Source organism: Festucalex cinctus, chromosome 19 (genome assembly GCF_051991245.1).
Source record: "Festucalex cinctus isolate MCC-2025b chromosome 19, RoL_Fcin_1.0, whole genome shotgun sequence".
Lineage (NCBI taxonomy): Eukaryota > Metazoa > Chordata > Actinopteri > Syngnathiformes > Syngnathidae > Festucalex > Festucalex cinctus.
In genome coordinates this window covers 8581949-8601333 of record NC_135429.1, presented here as the reverse complement: position 1 = coordinate 8601333, position 19385 = coordinate 8581949, and the positions used below count along the sequence as shown (strand labels likewise).

General features: G+C 41.0%; 1 long non-coding RNA gene across 1 annotated transcript in view; it reads left to right on the top strand.

Annotated features, from left to right (window-relative positions):
- Nucleotides 1–1630: 1630 nt before the first annotated feature.
- LOC144007049 (uncharacterized) overlaps nucleotides 1631–19385 on the top strand; it is a 67796-nt gene continuing 50041 nt past the window's right edge. Inside the window, exons 1-5 of the long non-coding RNA XR_013280044.1 lie at nucleotides 1631–1746; nucleotides 3302–3389; nucleotides 6219–6330; nucleotides 7795–7933; nucleotides 10603–10693. This is a non-coding gene — a long non-coding RNA (uncharacterized LOC144007049). The remainder of the gene's footprint in view (nucleotides 1747–3301; nucleotides 3390–6218; nucleotides 6331–7794; nucleotides 7934–10602; nucleotides 10694–19385) is intronic.

The window sequence follows — 19385 nt, the reverse complement described above, 5'->3', positions numbered from 1 at the left end:
AAGTCTGTTTCCCCATGATTGCATCTTAAAAAACAAACAAAAAAACATGCTAGCAAGACTTGAGACCAAGGAAGCAATTTCATTATATTTGACGATAAGAGACAGAAGCACGAGAATCCGCTCTTGTCGTCTAATCCTGCTTGAAAGCAAAGGTTGGCTTCAGTGAGGCTCGTCGATAGCATCGATCGCAGCTCGTCGCTCAGGGATTGGGAGAATTCAACACGAGCACATGTTGGGAGTGCGCTGCGGGCCCGAGGAGACGATTCTAAATATCAACTGGATTTGTGAAAGGTCTATTTCTTATGAGCTTTCAGCTGGCGAAGAACACGGCGTATACACGAGCCGGATCTCGCTCACTGTTTGATAAATGTTATTTGGGGAACACGACAGGTGTGGCATTTTCTGTCTCGTTGCTAGCACACATGCACACGCATATTCTCCCTCAAATGTCTGCTTCATTTTATGCATTGTGCAATATATTAAATTCTGCAATTTGGACCATATTTAAAAGAAAATCTAAAATAAGTAACCCTCCCACACAAAAAGTCGAATCATTTCCCCCCATTGAGGAGGTAGCATCACAGCTGTAAACAGAGGCAAGGCCGCACCTGTAGGCTGCTGTTTACATGACATTAAAAAAAAAAAAAAAAAAACACAGTGTAGCTTTTCTATATAAATAACATAATGGAAGACTGAAGTCAACCTGCAATTTTCCGCCTTTGGAGGTAGCATCATAACATGTCACACTTTTTTTATACTGCCCATAAAAGAAAGTGTTTTGGGGCCTTTTTTTCTTGGGGGCTGTCCTTTATAAATTTTTATGCACAGATATGGAATGACGGCGCATATTCTGAGGTATCAGAGGCATAGCCAATGCATGATAATATGCTTTTGCTACTTTAATATTGACAGTGAAAGTGTAGCATTTTCCACCTTTTGATCTGGCTTGTTGTATTAATATGACTGATATGGTAAAAACTAAAACAAAACACTGTTGTGGTGTCATGAAGCTATTAGTTTGAGGAGGTCACTTTTTTTTTTTTTTTTATCCCATTTCATTGATTGAATTATTGCAAAATCCTTGACAAATAGTTATATTTATTTTTTATAACCATATGAATTGGGAAAAAAAATCGCTCTATTAAGATGACATTGTTTTGAGATATTCAGTCTTCAGATACTCACGCGTCTAAGGCCAGTTCCTCCCCCGTCCACACGGAGGCAGTGTTTCTGTCTTTATTTAACGGTAACGAGCAATTTCTCGTTTAAAAATTGACATTAAAAATTGGAAAACGAGTCGTTATCTGATGCTCTGTTATGTGTTTATTTTCCACAAGTCGAGAAACAAAATGCGACCTTAATTTGTTTCCCTTGAGCTCGTTTTGCCTTCACTCGAAAGGAACTCTTCTTCTACTGTTAAATGTTCTTCTTCTACTCAGTTAAAGCAGCAGCGGCGAGTGTCTTTCGAGTGAAAGCAAAACAGCTCAATGGAAACAAATTAAGTTCGTATATTGTTTCCCAACTTGTGTAAAGTAAACACACTATAGAGAGACAGATAACAGCTCGTTTTGCTATTTTTCAATTTCCAATTTTAAACCAGAAACGGCTCGTCCCCGTTCAATGGAGGCAGCAACACTGCCTCCGCGTGGATGGAGGAGGAAAGGGCCTTAGACGCAAGTGAAAATCACCGTCTGTCGTCAAACCCCCATTTACACGCATTTATTTCGTCTGGATCAAGAAAAGAAGGTAACTGAATCACAATGTAGAGCACAACGGATACGTTTATGCATTGTATCGTTTTAATGCACATTATTATTGTGTCTGTCACCAACAGTAGCTTACAGAGGCTAATTTGTTTAGGTAGATACAGGTTCGGATTTAAGTCTAGTCACGAATATTACACATTTTCTTTTATTAAGTATAAAATAAATAATTAAATAAGATATCCTGATTTTCAGAAAGCAAAGAAAAGTAAAGGAAAAAAAAAAGAAAAATAATAGAAAAAGTATTTTCGTTTGTATTGATCTGACATCGTGACACGAATGCACCTGTGGGCACACCTGGGGAAGCCATTTTAATGGTCCACGCATTTAATTTCTGTGCTTATTGAGTGTTTGAATGGATGTATTTGATAGTCAATGTCGGAAACTAAAATGGCGAATTACTCTGCGGTGTTTGTGCAACAATATAGTTGGGAGGCATAAAGTCACTTTTCAATCAAATTTGAGGAGACTGTCAAGATGAATCAAATGCATCATATTGCCCCAATTTAGCAGCTCTCCATTGGGTTTTAGAATTGATTTTATGGGCCACTTAAAGAACTTAAGGGTTTGGCCCCGAGATATTTAACCAAACTTTTAACTCAGCCAGCCCACAGCCTCAGATCTACTCAAGCGAAGGCCCTCGTCTTTTTGTTCCAAAGTTGAAGCTTAAAACTAAACATGTACATTCTCCTTTAGAGTGCCTCAAATTTATATATACATGTATAAATATAAATATGTTGATCTTATTTGTGTTTGTTGGGTTTGTGAATTGCTTCGGTTCCTCGGCCATTCTTTTTTTCTGTGATTAAATTAGATACAAACACGCTAATGATCTCATTTGGTTTTGGCCCTGATCCTGGTTGTCATGGGAACAAAAGCGAAAACTGAGTGATTTCACCCAGAGTGACAACTGGATATTGAGTCTTCTGTAATTCTTTTTCCTTTGTGCTTTTTGATCAAAGCATGTCAGATACTTTTTATTATTAACATACCTGATAATTATTTTAAATGTCTCTTTTAGCATCTACATCAAATATAATGTAGGGCTTTGCAATTAATCGAAATTCAATTACAATTTCAATTATTACACTCCACAATTACAAAATCGGCATAATCTCAAACAAAAATAAATTATTAATACTAATTTTGAGTTGTTTAAATGTATATATTTGCACCTTTTTTTTTAAAATCTATTTTTAAAATGACTAATTTAATAACTCTTGTTTGGGCCAAAAGGAACTTGCATAATTATAGTGTTTCAAAGAAATGTCTTAACATTTCAATTATTACCAAATTATTAATATTAATTAGAGATTAATATTTTCTTCATAATCGAGCAGCCCTATTGTAATGTACTGCAATGATCTCGTCTAGGTATGTTCGATACCACTTTTTCTCTGGCCTTTACTTTTTTGTTTTTTTTGTTTCCAGATGAGCACCAGTATGAGTATAGTATAGATACTGAACTTGTTCTACTTTTGATACTGTATATGAAATTACATTTCACTTTGTGAACAAGACCTTTCTTTCTGACGCAGATGATGATTCGCCAATATGTTCAACTTGCCGCAGTATAGCGCCAACGACAGCCAAAGAGGACCAAGTTGATGTCAGATTGTTTTTGCCGTAAGTATTTCAGCAGCCTCCACAAGTACCCGCTACCTAAAAATAAGGCCGTAATTGGCCCAATCACTGACCTGGGCCCCATACTGATACCTGGTGTTGGTACTCTCCCGTTCCTCGTGTCGTGTTTGAGAAACTTCACCGGAGCGTTAAACCTGCCCCGTTTCACTTCATTTTGAACTGTTGCCAAGGTTACCAAATGCGATAAGCGGTTAAAGTCTACGTTTAAAGTCGACTTTGAAACATTTGGTGTTTTTGGATTTTGTTTCTGCGTGTGCCTGACCACTGCGAGACCCCCAGACTGCAGCTCGACGCCCACGCCAAGCCTCAATTAGTTTCTCGCAAAAAGAAAAAATATTTCAACTTTTCTTTCGGCGGGCTCGCTCCGGCTCTTCTTTTCTCCTCTTTCCCGCTTCTCCTGTCTTGCGCTTTCCTTGTTAGCTTCTCTCGGGTCCCTCACCTCTCATTAGCCTCTCTCCCGGCTGACTGCGGGCATGCACCTGTCCCCAGGCCCCCCCTGCGGACGCTTGTGTTGAAATCAATTTTCATGTTAAATAGAAGCCTGGGAGGTGGAGGTGGACTTGACGGAGGAGACGTGACGATGGACCGTGACTCTTTTCACGCGATGGACCGTCCAGGCTGATTCTGCTCCTCTGTCTCCTGGCTTGGCCTTTTCTCACTCCGTGTTCCCTTTTGGCTTTTCCCTTTTATTTTGTTTCACGCTGCCCTTCTTCTTCTTTCCCATTCTCCCAGCACGGCCCAGGGCGTGTTCTTGTTCCAGATGAGAGCGAGAAAAAAAAAAAAGAAAAAAAAAAAGAGTTGTGACATGGTAGAGTTTGCGTGTTTTGATGTTCTGCAAATCTCCACAGGCCAAATCAGTGGTACCTCTGAGGTCGACCAGTCAAACAGAGCAGAATTATGTTTCATATTCGAAAGAGTATATTCCAGAATGCAATGTCACCATTATAAAACCTAAGAGGTAAATAACATTTTAACTTTCCTAATTGTCATACATAGTCGAGTGGTTAGCACGTCCGCTTCCCAGTTCTGAGGTCTCCGGTTCGAGTCCAGGCTCGGACCTTCCTGGGTGGAGTTTGCATGTTCTCCCCGTGCCCGCGTGGGTCTTCTCCGGGTACTCCGGTCTCCTCCCACATTCCAAAGACATGCTTGGCAGGTTAATTGGGCGCTCCGAATTGTCCCGAGGTGTGCGTGTGAGTGTGGATGGTTGTTTGTCTCTGTGTGCCCTGCGATTGGCTGCCAACCAGTCCAGGGTGTCCCCCGCCTACTGCCTAGAGCCAGCTGAGATAGGCGCCAGCACCCCCCGCGACCCTTGTGAGGAATAAGCAGTCAAGAAAATGGATGGATGGATGGATAATTGTCATACATGTGTAAGCAGTTAACCTTTCTAAAATGTATACAGTCAAAGTCGCAATTTTTGACAAAGATGCACTTTTTTGAGGACAAGTTATTTGGAGATAACAATTTAGTATGTTTTTGGAAAGTTGTAATTTTACATGTAGGAAATCACGCACAAATGTGAAATAAAATGAAAATAAATAAAAATAATATAATAAAAATAACAAAATAAAATAAAATAAAAATATATATATTTTTGAATTAAAAAAAAACAAACAACTCAATGTATGTATATTGTTGGATGTTAAATAAATCTTTATAAAAAAAAAAATACTACCTCACAATACTAAACATATGGCAGCTAGTTAATCAGTGGCTGGCTAGCTAACATATCGATCTACATTTTCACTCCGCACTCGTTCAGAAGTACTCAAATCCACGATACAGACCAGAGAAAAATCACCATCAAAGTCCCTGTCACTGCGTCATCAAGTTGTTGTGGCGATTTTTGATATTTAGAGACCAATCTTTGATGCTCTTTGTCCAAAATTACAGCTTTGAATGGAACTCGAGTAAGCAGATTACTCAGTAAATGTCATTACAGGAAATTGTGATCACTTTTCTTCCTGTCGTTCTTTGTACAAAGAAAAATGTTATGATTTCTGTTCCAGTTAAGTTGAGTTTTTTTTTTTTTTTTTACTTGAGCTTTATAGCAGCACATTATTTATACTCTTAGTTAAGTATTATATGTTAATTAAAAGTCTTGCCTGGTTTTATGATGGCACATGACAGATTAGTTTCTAATATTTCCTGTGGGATTTATTTTTCCCTTAAACAAACAAATGTTCGATATAAGCAAGCAAGCACGCACGCAGGCTGTGGCTGCAACGCACATAATAATCTCATCGTGTTCATTTCACGTCGTTTGCATGCCAACGCCGATAATGAAGTAATTAGCATTTAAAGGCACATCACAACGTTAGCACGGGACCCTCTGGAGCGCGCAGCCTTGACGACTTGGCAATTTTTAGAAGAAAGCGACTCCTGCGAGAGCACTTGTGCTCTTTTGAGTTATTCTCAGTAACTGGGACACTAGTTGAACTTTTTATTTATACACACGCACACACGCACGCCACTCATTAGGTTGCACTCATGTCATGTTTGTTTCAGGAGCTTATAATATCCACAATCCAATTAGATCTCCAAATGATTCTGCTCACTTTTGAATGACAGTGTTTAATATTTGATGTGAGTTCATAGATGCTTTCAAGCGCAAACGACCAATTATTGGCCATACAATCGACCAGCACGTCTACAAAGACAGACTTGCGTCGTTCAGTGCGCGAGAAGAGGTGAAAATCGTGGTACGACAACTCCCGTTTGCACATGATGCTTTGAGTATCTGAAAACCATGCTGGATCCACATCCCTTCTCACCTGACTTGGCTTTTTTTCCTCTTGCTCTTTCTTTTCCAAGCTCAAGGTGGTCATTAAGGCGACACGCTTGACATCAGGGCGGCCTTGACGACGGAGCTGCAGGGAATCCCAGAGGAATTCTTCCAGGAGTGCATGATGGCGTGGCAGAAAAGGTTAGAAAGGTGCATTTGACTGCAAGTGGGATTAATGAGATGCAAAGAACTTGTAGTTTGGATTTGAAATCTTTGGCAACATCAGTCCTGGAACTTTTCTGACACAACCAATTCTTACTCAAATGGTCTAAAATTTTAGCAGGATGTATTAAAAAAAAAAAGTTTCAATGCTTATTAAAGGTTAATTAAACAATGAACATTCGTTTGGTAATGTCTTCTGCATGCGGCTGCAGTTTCCGAGTCCCTAAAAAGCATGTTCGTCAGATTCCTCAAGGCAAAAAACACACAATCTTGAAAAGATTAAGGATTAAAATTACTCCCTACATTTTAATCCGCGCAAAAAGGGTTCAAGGGTCTTGATTGGCGATAAGCCCCTCAGCTGCACATTTGTGAAATTGCTTCAACATTCAGGATTTAGGAATGTGTTGATCTCATTCGATGGTATTTGCTTGTTTTCATGCTTCATAAATGGCCATCATGGCTTGAATCACAAGGACTAGTTTGTTCTAAATCTTTCAGTAAATGTCAAAATCCAAATAATTTCCACAAGGCAATCAGTTCTGTGATGTTGGTTGACTTCCATGTTTTTGTTTCCAAAGCAAAGAAAAAAAATAAATACAAATCTCAACAATCATATGTTCTACGTGTCCAACTTGTCTAAACATGGCATCTCAGGGGCAACCATTTTGTGACTCCCGTTGACGGAAAAATGAAACTAAAGGCTCAGGAAACAACCAATCACGGCTCACCTGTTTTCTGGGTTTGGTCATGTGACATTCACAAGCGTTCATAAATATAAATATAAATTCATAAATATAATAAATTTGAGTTGAGATGAGTTGAGAACAGTGTGGGACAATCCCAAACAAATTATCATCTTAAAAAATAATAAGAAATAAATAAATAATAATTAAAACAATTATATATATATATATATATATATATATATATATATATATATATATATATATATATATATATATATATATATATATATATATATATATATATATATATTATTTTCAACAAAATCAGCAGTGATCATAAGTAAACACAGCATAAAGGGACCACCTTGTAAAATAATGAAATAAGATAATATGATGATAATAGTAGTAAGAATAACCACCAAACACAACAAAATAACAACAATAATAATTAATAATAATAATTAATAATAATAATAATAATAATAATAAATAAAAAGGGAGAGTTACAAAAACATTATTAAAACGCCAATCGAAGCGGCCGGGAGTCGGCTGTCTTCCCTCACACAATGGCGCAAAAGCCCTTTTCTACTCTAAGCTAGTCGAGCAAAATAACACCACCTCTCCACACACTTAAATGCACTCGTTAGACTTGTGCCGCAGGGCCCTTTGAGTCAAATCCTAGAATGCGATTGCACGCAACGCCATTGTTGGCTGCTGTTGTCTGTGGGAGTTCCAATTCGCCGTCTTTCTGTTGCAGATGTCGACTTACGACATTCACTGACGGGGCGTGGCGGCCTGCTGAAAGCACGGACGCTTCCTCCTCCAAATCTGCAGCAGAGCAGATAATGAAGCAGCCTAATGCTGGAGATGGCGGCAGTAGAAAGCGGCACAAAAAGGTAAAGAAGCCGCACTGTGGATGACGAGAGACCACATTGTCGCAATCTGCCCCGCGCGTGCCCTTCAAGTTAGGCAGGCTCAGCTGGCCAAAGCGGCCAGCTGCTGGGCATCGATGTGCACGCGACCGGCTGGCCACCGGGGACATCATTAGGCTTCACTCGGCACAAGTCGGGATAAAATGGAAGGAGGCGAAGAGAAGGAAATTAGAATGGAATCCACAATGGTCTCATTTAAAACGAGAAGTGCCTTCTCTTCTTGTTTGCTTGCTCATCTGTGTGTGTGTGTGTGTGTGCCGCGCGTCGTCTCACAATCTTCACAACTCATGCCAAGCCCCCCATTTTCTTCCCCCGTCATCCTTTACGCTCTCCCACCTGGACTCATGTGGCCCTAATAGGAAACAAAAGCACTCAGACAGAGTAGACTTCTGCCAAGGAGACGCAATTAGAGGCAGAATTTGCTCTCTCCAAGCTTGCATGTATGTAGAAAATCAAGCAAAGGAACAGCAGATTTTGCTAAAAAATAGCTCAGATGTGGACTGACCACATGTACATATAAATGTATTGAAACAGTAAACAATTCCTCAAAAAGCGCCCAATTGCCAATCAAAACTAAACGTAAAACGAAATGTGTTTTGAACCGAACGAAACATAACTTTGCATGACAAACGTTTGCTAGCTTAAATTTAACATACAATGAAAAACAGTGATGACACAGTGTTCTTACCCTTTGCAGTGTTGCAACATGTACACAGGCAATATAACAATATTCACAGGGTTATATTCTTTATCCTCAGCGAAAAGCTATGTGAACTTTCCCCACGTCAAGTTAAGTTTCCCCACATCCAGTCAAGTTTCTCCACGTCAAGTCAAGTTTCCCCACGTCAAGTCAAGTTTCTCCACATTGTCGTTTCCCCACGTCAAGTCAAGTTTCTCCACGTCAAGTCAAGTTTCTCCACGTCAAGTCAAGTTTCCCCACGTCAAGTCAAGTTTCTCCACATCCAAAGCAAATCTCTCCACCTCCAAAGCAAGTCTCTCCACGTCCAAGCCAAGTCTCTCCACGTCCAAGCCAAGTCTCTCCACGTCCAAGCCAAGCCTCTTCACGTCCAAGCCAAGTCTCTCCACGTCCAAGCCAAGTCTCTCCACGTCCAAGCCAAGTCTCTCCACGTCCAAGCCAAGTCTCTCCACGTCCAAGCCAAGCCTCTTCACGTCCAAGCCAAGCCTCTTCACGTCCAAGCCAAGCCTCTTCACGTCCAAGCCAAATCTCTCCACGTCCAAAGCAAGTCTCTCCACGTCCAAGCCAAGCCTCTTCACGTCCAAGCCAAGCCTCTTCACGTCCAAGCCAAGCCTCTTCACGTCCAAGCCAAGCCTCTTCACGTCCAAGCCAAATCTCTCCACGTCCAAAGCAAGTCTCTCCACGTCCAAGCCAAGCCTCTTCACGTCCAAGCCAAGCCTCTCCACGTCCAAGCCAAGCCTCTCCACGTCCAAGCCAAGCCTCTCCACGTCCAAGCCAAGCCTCTTCACGTCCAAGCCAAGCCTCTTCACGTCCAAGCCAAGTCTCTCCACGTCCAAGCCAAGTCTCTCCACGTCCATGCCAAGTCTCTCCACGTCCATGCCAAGTCTCTCCACGTCCAAGTCAAGCCTCTCACATCCCAGCCAAGTCGCCCCACGTTCAGTCCAGTCATGGTGACCAGTCTGCTCACGTTCCGTCCTGTCATATCAAAAAGCTTCCCCTTTCCCAGTCAAGTCTTGGTGCCGCGTCCTCTCATGTCCCATCCCGTCTTTTACTTATTCATTGACAACAAAGTTCCTTCTATAACCATCCCTGTCTGTCTCCCCGTCATGTTTCTCCACCTTTGGGTCCATCCTCCACATCTACACACCCCCAATTCTGACAGAGTGCTGTTTATTAAAAAAAAGAAAAAAAAAGAAGGAATTTTTATCTATTTCAGTGGCAAAAGTTGATTCTCAAATTAAAGCACCAATGTATTGTTTAATGTATGAAAATTCTTACAATAAACAATTATGAAAATATTTAAACGCGTTCAGTCTCCATACAACATGTGCACGCGCGATTCAGTAACGCACCATCCAAAATAAAAAGCCGCCTTTTAAGCAAACCAGCAGCCTGTTCATTTCGTCGGCAAAAGATCCTCTCTCGAATTTGGAGGTCTTCCGCGTCACCGCACTCGACCTCGTCAGCGGTGACCAGCCCCGAGGCCGTGGAGGAAATAAAATAAAAGCAGAGCCCACATGAGCACATTTTAAAAGGCTATATCAAAGAAAGGAGACAAAGTTTGAAGCATAACAGGCTCTGGTGCTTTCATCCTTTGCATGGACGGAATTAGACTTTGTGTTGGAGCGCTGTAGCGAAAATGGAGATTACTTCAACCCATGAACATAAATAAGTGATAACCTATCAATAAACCGGTCAATAATTGTGGAATATTTTCTTTGAGATATCGCATGAAAGACAAAATGCCAAAGAAACAAAATAAGTAAGAAAATGAGAAAAAAAATGGATAATGAAAATGAAATATTAAAATGAAACAATTTCAAAGAATGAATACATTAACCACAAACACAAAGCTGACCATTTCAATGTTTCAATTAACTTGATAGATGTAGTTAACTAATATTTATGACTTTTTTTTTTTTTTTCCCCCGCACAGTGGCATGAAGGGAGGAGCTAAGCGGGTTAAAAGAGGAACCTTATTGGCTGTTAGGCTGATACTGAAGGAACTGATTGGCTAACGGCACCAGGTAAGATGAATACAAGTCAATGTTATATTTCATTATTAAGTTATGCAGTTTCATGTGTTAATGCTGTTTAGTCTAATTAACACAAATTTCCTTTTTAGAATTTAAGGCACTTTAATCAACAAGTTTAACTTTGATTTAGTCTTACTATACCTCGGCTAACTTCTCGTTGGCGTTACCGAATGCTAAAATGTTGTCTCAAACACGCACACAATTATAAATACTTGAACCTGGAATGAATGACAGTAATTTATGTTACATTATTTCCAATGACAACAAATATTTTAAAACGAGAACAACTTGCAAGTCAACTACTTGCAGATTGTTTCCACTGCAAAGCGTACCCTCAAAGCGTGAACCGCCGGCTTGAAGTCGAGAGAAGCCCGCCTGAGAGGTGTTTAAGATGCACATATCTAATATATGGCTGCTGCTGCTACACAAAGAATTAAGGCGCCAACAACGCGGGCAAGCGATTCAATATGTAGAGCAGGCTGGACTTACAGCGCCTCTATTGATCTCAATGGCTGGCGGCTTGCATAATTCACACGGGGCCCATTTTCTAGCCAGCCCTGAGGTCTTATCAGTGAATAAGGTTCTGAAAACAACAGTAAATAATCGAGTTCAGCAACAACAAGCCCTGCATGTATTACCCTTTTTTTTTGTTAGAGAAAAGAATGTGGACTGTATATCGCATCTAAATTCAATTGTGTAGATAACTAAAGATTTACTTGCTTGTGGTGGGTAGACATTCCACAAAACCAAAACAAACAAAAAGTTAATTTGCCATCAAATGTTCCTATTAGTAACATAACGAGAGAACGCAAAGCCCTCCCCTTTCTGTGTCAGTGCCTTTCATACAAAACTGCAACACAGAAATAAGGTGGAATAAAAACAAAAAAACGTCATTTACAGATGGTGTAAAAGTGGCTATTGATGGCCAACAATGTCTGACGGACTATTTAATTTAACTCCCACCTCCATCGCGGCCAACAGCGGCAGGACGCAGCCTTTCAGCATCATTACACACACTGATGGAAGTGGATGTCATAAATCCAGCCCACGCCGAGCCCTTCCCTCTTTCGTCCCCGCGTTGAATTATAACTCGCACCCATTCACTTTTTTTTTTCTTCTTTTACTTGCCTCACTGAGTCCGCCGCCCTCCCCGGAAGATAAAAACAAAAAAACGCCCACCCGCCGTCGCTCCACTCAAGTCGTGAGTGGGAGCGGAGCCGAGACGCCAGCCCGAGTCTCGATGCCTCCCACAGTCTTCGCCCTCGACTTCTCATTTGCAACTTCTCCATCAGGAGACAAAAAAAAAGTGCTTGGCAAAGATTGAAGTTTCTCTTTGCGCTTGGCAGCGAGAAGTCCTCTTGGAGTTATCGCTTGCAAAAAAAAATAAAAAATCACTGGAATGGAAATCAGTAGAGCTGAGACCTTCACCAAGGCTCAAGAATCCTAATTTTTGCTATCATTATTATTATTATTATTATTATTATTAGTAGTAGTAGTAGTAGTAGTAGTAGTAGTAACTCATTTACTTGCAGCCATTTTCACCGAAGCAACACCCTTCGCTCCCAGTTGTTTTACTGGATTTTGACCGATTTTGCAAGGCCCACAGAATATTGTGCTCTTTTGTTATAAAAACACGGAACCTACCAATAGAAAGATGAGAGTCTCTTCTTTCATCAGGAAAAAAAAGTGTATTTCTATCTGCTTCCGTTTTGCAGCAATTAGCATTACAGCCGGGTTTCATCATTCACAAATCTGTTTAGAATTGTGGGGAAATCAGCATGTTTTGCTCTGGTTGATCTCTTGTACTCACCTGCCAACTGCTGGCCGTTTGTGTAACCACTACCTTTCTTCAACCATTATTTGTAGTTGAGAGGCTGGATCAAAGCCTTCTGTATGCTCTAGCATAAAAAAATAACTAAATAAATAAATGAAACGTATAAATACGTCTTTGGGCCACAAAACATTAAAAAAAACAAACATTTTATACGTTTTCAGGAGCAAATGAGTTAAATAAAATATATATTTTTTTAGGCTGATGCCAATTCAATTTGGCAGCAGATCTAAAATTCAGATGATTAATTAATAAAAAAATAAATATATATAATAATTTCTTATACTCTCTTATACTCTGCTGCTGTACAGTACTACCATTTTTTCACCCGTTCACTGCAGTTGAGAGGATGCATCAAAGCCTTCTGTATACTCTAGCATAAAAAACAAAACAAAACATTAATTTAAAAAAACAAAAACGTATAAATATGTCTTTGGGACATTTAAAGCATTTAAAATAGAACGTATTTATACGTTTTGGGGAGCAAAATTGGGAGTTAATTATTACTACTATCATTATTATTATTATTATTATTATTATCATCATTATTATTACTATTATTTTTATTATTTAGTGTGCTACAAATAAGCGACAATAGGAAAAAGCAGGTCAGATATTGACAAAAGTTGAGAACCACCATCCTAGAAGCAAACAAAATTAAGAATACAGGATGATGTAACGCATCAAATAAATGATACATTACAAGTACCTTGCAGCAACATGCTTTTATTTGGATGCAAATACCAGAAAATGCATATAGGGTGCATCGTATCCTCAGCTTTTTACACACATTGAGTTTTTTTTTCCCAGAACATATCTTTTAATGGCTTCATGTCTCGTGGCTGTCGTATTACGTGTAAATCTCCACACGGCGCAAGTAGGAGTCCAAGCTGACCTGCGCCCCGGAGACAAGTCACTATAATGGAGTATTGATGTGGCAGAGGGGCGGGTGAGAGAGAGGGCGGTAATTAGATTTGGTTCCTGTTCTCTCTGCACCGCTCTGATACGCAACATTTCTAATCAGAGTCTCTCTAGCTAATAATTACCTTTTGTATCGCATGCGCGCATGAAACGGAGGCGTTGGTAGCGCGGGAAACGGCAACAAGCTGACCTCGGAGAAGCCACGTAATTAGGTGTCATTACATGAAACAATGCGTCAGATTGCAGGTCTAATAATGATGCCAGTGAAACGGCTCCACCTTTGGGTATTTTTCCTTGTTACAAATGGGTGGCGGAACATGATTCAGTCTTCACAACGTGAGTTGTTGGGTCAAATACAGTTCCAACTTCGCCAGCTGGAAGTTGTTTGAAAAGCTGGTCGTAGAATGGAACAGATCAACAGGCATTTAACGTATGTACTGTATCTTTCGTAAAGAATCCAGCCAATTCTGTTTCAGTGGTGCAATAAGATATGACATCACTCATATGGTGGAACAATATCTATTTCAATAAGACTCCATAAACATAGCTGTCGCCTGGAAAATGAGAAAATCTTCTCCCCTGACATCAGTGGATGAAAAAGTTGGTCAATTTGGTTCGAAGCAGCCATTTTGGGCCTACTTTGATGGAACTCCCATTGGGGAATTCCTCCAAATGAGCACCAATCAGATGCCGGTATGCGAGCCAGATGGGCCAAGATGGCATCTGATGTGGGTGGAGCACAACATCAAAGTGTGATGATCATTTTTTGGATTCATCATGAAAAGAGGTTGCGAAGGCCTGCAACTGTGACAGTCGTGATAACAGCCTGATGGTGGGGGAAAAAAAAGTGTTTTATGAATGGCACAAGCTGGGCGCAGTTTGTTGCTCTGGTGTGAGGTGATCCACTCAGTGGTCAGCTGATGAATCGTTGTCGTAGTGAACACAGTGGAGCATTCAGCAACCCGGCCTTGCTCCCTTGGCTACCCCCCCCGACCCCCCCCCCCCCCCCCCCCCCCCCCCACCAAAAGCTATCGTCACATGAAGCTTAGCTAATGTTTGCCCAGGTATCAGTGAGCCAAACTGTATTGTTAATGTACTATATCTGATCCGTCTTTGTTGGTTTTTAATAGTCATTGTGTGTCTTGTCTTGGAGTTGCAAAGCGTGCGTGTCGCTGTTCTCCTTTTTGCCATTTTCGTCAACAACAACAATCCTTGAATCCAAATTGAATCATCTTTTCAGCTCCCTCCATAATACTCGTTTCATGAGGTGCACTCTGCATAATATCACACTGGCAGGTTTCCAGGTTGGTGCACACTTCACAAAAAAAAAAAAAAAAAACAGGTTTGTTTTGAAGCAAAACAAATGGCACACTATCTTGAAAATGCAGATTTCCAACTGTAAACAGGCAAAATGTTTCAAGCCAAGTCTTGCTTGTTTTAGCCTCGTTCTAAAATTGGGGACTTATGTCTAACTCGAGTCAAGTCATGTGACTCATGTCCCCAATCTCTGGACCTACTGCACTTCTAAAGATTTACATATTTGCTGTAATTGTCACATACAGTACATATTACAAGGCAGGAAAACATGTTGAAGTAAAACAGAAAGGTGTTTGAACATTTGAGACGCAAATGAACTGCAAAAAAAAAAAAAAAAAAGTGATCTTGGCCCCTTTCACCTTTTCGAGATCCTTTTTCGCATATGTGAGGCAGTTCTGATCCCAATCCTGATTCAGTCAAGCAGCAAAATAACTTTTCACACTTTGGCTGCCACAGCACACACGCACACACGTGATTCGTGTTCCTTATTCCATCGCATGAATTCTGGAGATAAGCGCCATTTTCTCTCCACGCCTGATTGGGCTTCGACACAGCGCTGCATGCTAATGACAGCATTATAGGCATCCAATACGGATGGAATCTATAGGAAACCCGTGGGAAATTCCTCCTTTTCAGCTATTTCTTAAACCACTCAAATGGTCAAAGGGTGGAAATGAATCCTTGTTGAATAATAAGTAGACGGTACAGAAATATTCCCAGAATTTTAACGATTGTCAGCTTTCCCAGTTATGAGAGTGGCGTATAGGAAACACAAGTTGAAACATTCAGAGTGACATTTTTCCTCGTTGGTGGCGGTAATAAAGCACCTCTGCGCTTCATTGCCTCGTAAATCCTAATATCATTCATAAATGAACCGCCGCCTCTCCCGCTGCTCGCTTACTTTAGCCGCTACCGTTGAGATTGCTGACGTATTTATCTGCCGGTGCCCTCGAGACGGAGCCACGCTGCCATTGGGACGGGTTTCAAACCGGGGCTGGAAAAGGCTGCTAAATGTAGCTTGAGCTAAGAGAGTGGGACATGGCCTGCCTCGGGGTGTGATTTGACACCCTGTTTGATCACTCTTAATACGATTGATCTGTGCACCGTGAACACAAGTGATCATTGATTTTTTTGCGCATGCTGAATTTGAACTGTTGTCACCTCGGGGTAACACGACCCAGTACTGAAGGTTCGAGATAGTTTGTTCCTTGGCATTTACATGAAAGCGCTTTGCTCGATGCCATTTTGTCTGACTCAGTGGGTGTTTTGCAACTAATTGGTTGTAGGCACCATCCTCAGTCAGAATGCAGTGGAGTCTCAACTTGCAAAATCCCCAAACAGCTCCTCAAATTCAGACTTTCAACCTTTTGGGGGAAAAATATGCATTTAATGTCGTACACACTTAAGGCATCAAATTGTCAAAATATGGCAGCTATCAAGAGAAACCAAGAACAGGAGAGGAGAGGAGTCACTATCGAATATTTTTTTTCCGAATCGATTAATCTATTGATTATTCAATCAATTTATCGGCTAATCGGAATCATTTTAACTCTTTGTCTGCCAGGTTCGGCAATTCCCGAACCCTAAAAACAGACCGTATAGCGCAACCGACGGGAATTCCCGAAAACTACAGACTAAAGCCTTGGCCAGCTGTGGTCTCAGTTTTAAACGGATCCTGTACTGTAACGACTAACTATGGCCATTAAATGGCAGTGACGACACTCTTTTGCATCATTTCAACCCACCCGAAGAGCAGGGGTGTGACGTTACTCGCTGCTGTTTGAAGCAGTTCGTCAAGCGTTTGTGTAGAGCTGACAAACAGCATGTGTAAATGCTGCTGATATGCTGAAATCAGAGGATTTTTGACATTTTTAAATAAGAAAAAATGTCTCGAAACGATTACTCAATGATTAAAATAGTTGTCGATTCATTTGATAATCGATTACTTGCCGATTAATTGATTAATTTTGACAGCTCTACCTTTATGACAGTCTGATGATAGATCTACTTATTCCAAACATTTTAATTTGTGACCCAACTGTTTTGAGAGTGACCCCAACAGTAAAAACCTCCAAATCGGAAGTCAACCAGCAATGGATTGTGTTCGACATTGGTCATTCTGTACATCCTTGAGTGACGAACTCCCCAGTGCCTCTTGATTCTACATCATTAGTGTGTGTATAAGCAATCATCATTGTGTAAGTGGTTCAACGAGGTAAAAAGGACTTCAAGTACCCAAAAGGTAGAATTGTGCTCTTCCTAAACGATTCCATTTACAATTTCCCCACACTTAGAGACGCCGTTATCGTTGTACTTTGCTCAAGGTTCAATCATTTAATCAAACGGAGGACAATCAGTGCTTCATCTCGTTGAAATAATGTCTTGTACCATTGTGATGGCGGAGATTCGCGTTTGGCCTCGCTGTGCAGGCTTTGTGAGTCACCGGGACGTGTTGATGGGGGTGGCGGGGGATGCCGACGCCGCCACTAACAGGCTGGATTTGCAGCGGAAATGTGCCGTGGCAAATCCTCAAAAGTGACATCAAGGTCCCGCGCGTCAGCGAAGGATGGACTTAGTGGGGATGGACTGAGTGAAGGCGCAGCAGATTTTGTGATGATAGTGCGTTTGAAAATTCATAATCGTGATGGATGCAGTCGGCCTGATGGTGTCTTTGGATTGTGGTTGAAACACCCTTGAAGAGAACAAAGTTTTGATGAGTGGCTTCCTAGTTGGGGTCGAATAGATTACCTTGATGGAGGACAATCATTGAAGCTTGTTTGTATTTTTAAATGTCGTTTCGAAAGGGATGGTAGACGTATTGTAATGTCAAGGTAAACCCTTTTCACACTGCATTTTGCAAACCCAACAAGACTTCTGTCATGGCGGCAAGGCACCTCGAATTGGAAAATTCTTTATTTGAGAGCAGTGCCAGTGAGACGCCAGTCAAACGCCTCCAATAGGAGAGGAGCTACCACTACTTTGCAACATTTGAACAGTTCGAAATTGTTTCATTCCAGGCCTATAGGTGGCAGTAATGCACATGACAGAATTTGCCAACTTCCAAAAAAAAAGTTCACCATCTTGTGGAATTAGACTTTGAATAATGGTTATAGCTATGAATAAAAGATTTTGCAGAACCACAGCGTGAAATTTAATAGGTCATGCCTCACACGGTTATGTGGCAATCGCTTATGTACATTTTGCATAATTTTGCCAAACACACAAACGGGCATGACCGTTGCCACCATCATTCTTCATTCCACTTATGCTTTCTATGTTTGGCTAGGTCAAAAATACATCCTGTAAAAGGTTTAATTACAAAACCACCACAGTTAGACAATTTACGCACATATATTGCAAATCAATGTCTTCCTTAAACATTTTTGTCCAGGCATTTAATCACTGCCTACGCCAGACTGCAGACAACACATAACGCACAGTGATCTGACAGCCTCCCGTGGTTGCGGACACGTGGCATGGCGCTCATCCGCGGCAATAATTGCTTTCGGGCACAATACATGCGGGCTTTGCGCTGGGCTTTTGAAATAACAAACAATGTTGTCTGCGCTACACTTGCCACCCACGGGCAGCAAACACTGGTGATTCACTGCTGCTGCACTGTTCCTGCAATATTTAGCAAAGGAGACAATCTCACCAAGGGCCATGTTTGTGCTTTGAGGTTCCATTTTTTAATAACATAAAACATTTCTTTTGTACAGAGTCCAATAGATCGGCCTTGCAGGGAGAAGGGATTATTGGGAATGTAAACAAGACTGCCGTGTTGCCTTCAAGATGTGCGATGCGGCAGTGTGAGCGCACGGGACTATCCTGTGGACCAGTGGTACTCAATAGGCGGCTCGCAGGCTAAATCCAGCCCAGATCCGTTCAAGTACTTCTGCCGCAGCAAATGCGATGCTTTGTTTTTCAGAACAACATCATAATACCAACGTGCGTATCTTTGAGAGATATCAATTATCATACAATTAGTTGACCTAAGTACCAGCAGTTGTGTGTTTGAAATCCTTGTCGGATTTGGCTTGTAAGACAATAGGCCGGGATAAGGTATTGTCAGGTATTTAACATAACGCCCTTGTCCTGGCATTGCAGAATTTCTATACACATAACACAACCAAACACACCAGCTAAACCAAAACATTCCACGTCATTGCTGTTTATGATAAAATGTGGAAAATGCATTTTTCTTTTAAACAGGCATGCCATTTATAATGCTGCTACTGCTTGGATGCACGAGGACTCTGGATCCGTCCGTCCATTCTGTGGTGTGTGTGTGCTGTGTGTGTACGTGTTGCATTTTAAATAAGGTGTCTGTCAATGCACAGAATACCACATGAGATTGTATGCAGCCACAGTTTGGCACTAATCCCTGCCAGATGCTGGATATTACAGTGGGACATCTTATTTCCCTCCACCCGCTTCGTAGAGTCCAACCGCTTCTTAAGCCGGAATAACCAGCAAACAAGTTGAGCCTGCATCCTGTTATCCACCTTTTAATATGTGCATTTGCAGGATGAGGGAGATAAAAAATAAATCTTATTGCCATGGGTAATTGTTAAATCAGATTGCAGTGATGAACCAGTGTCATTTTTCCATTCT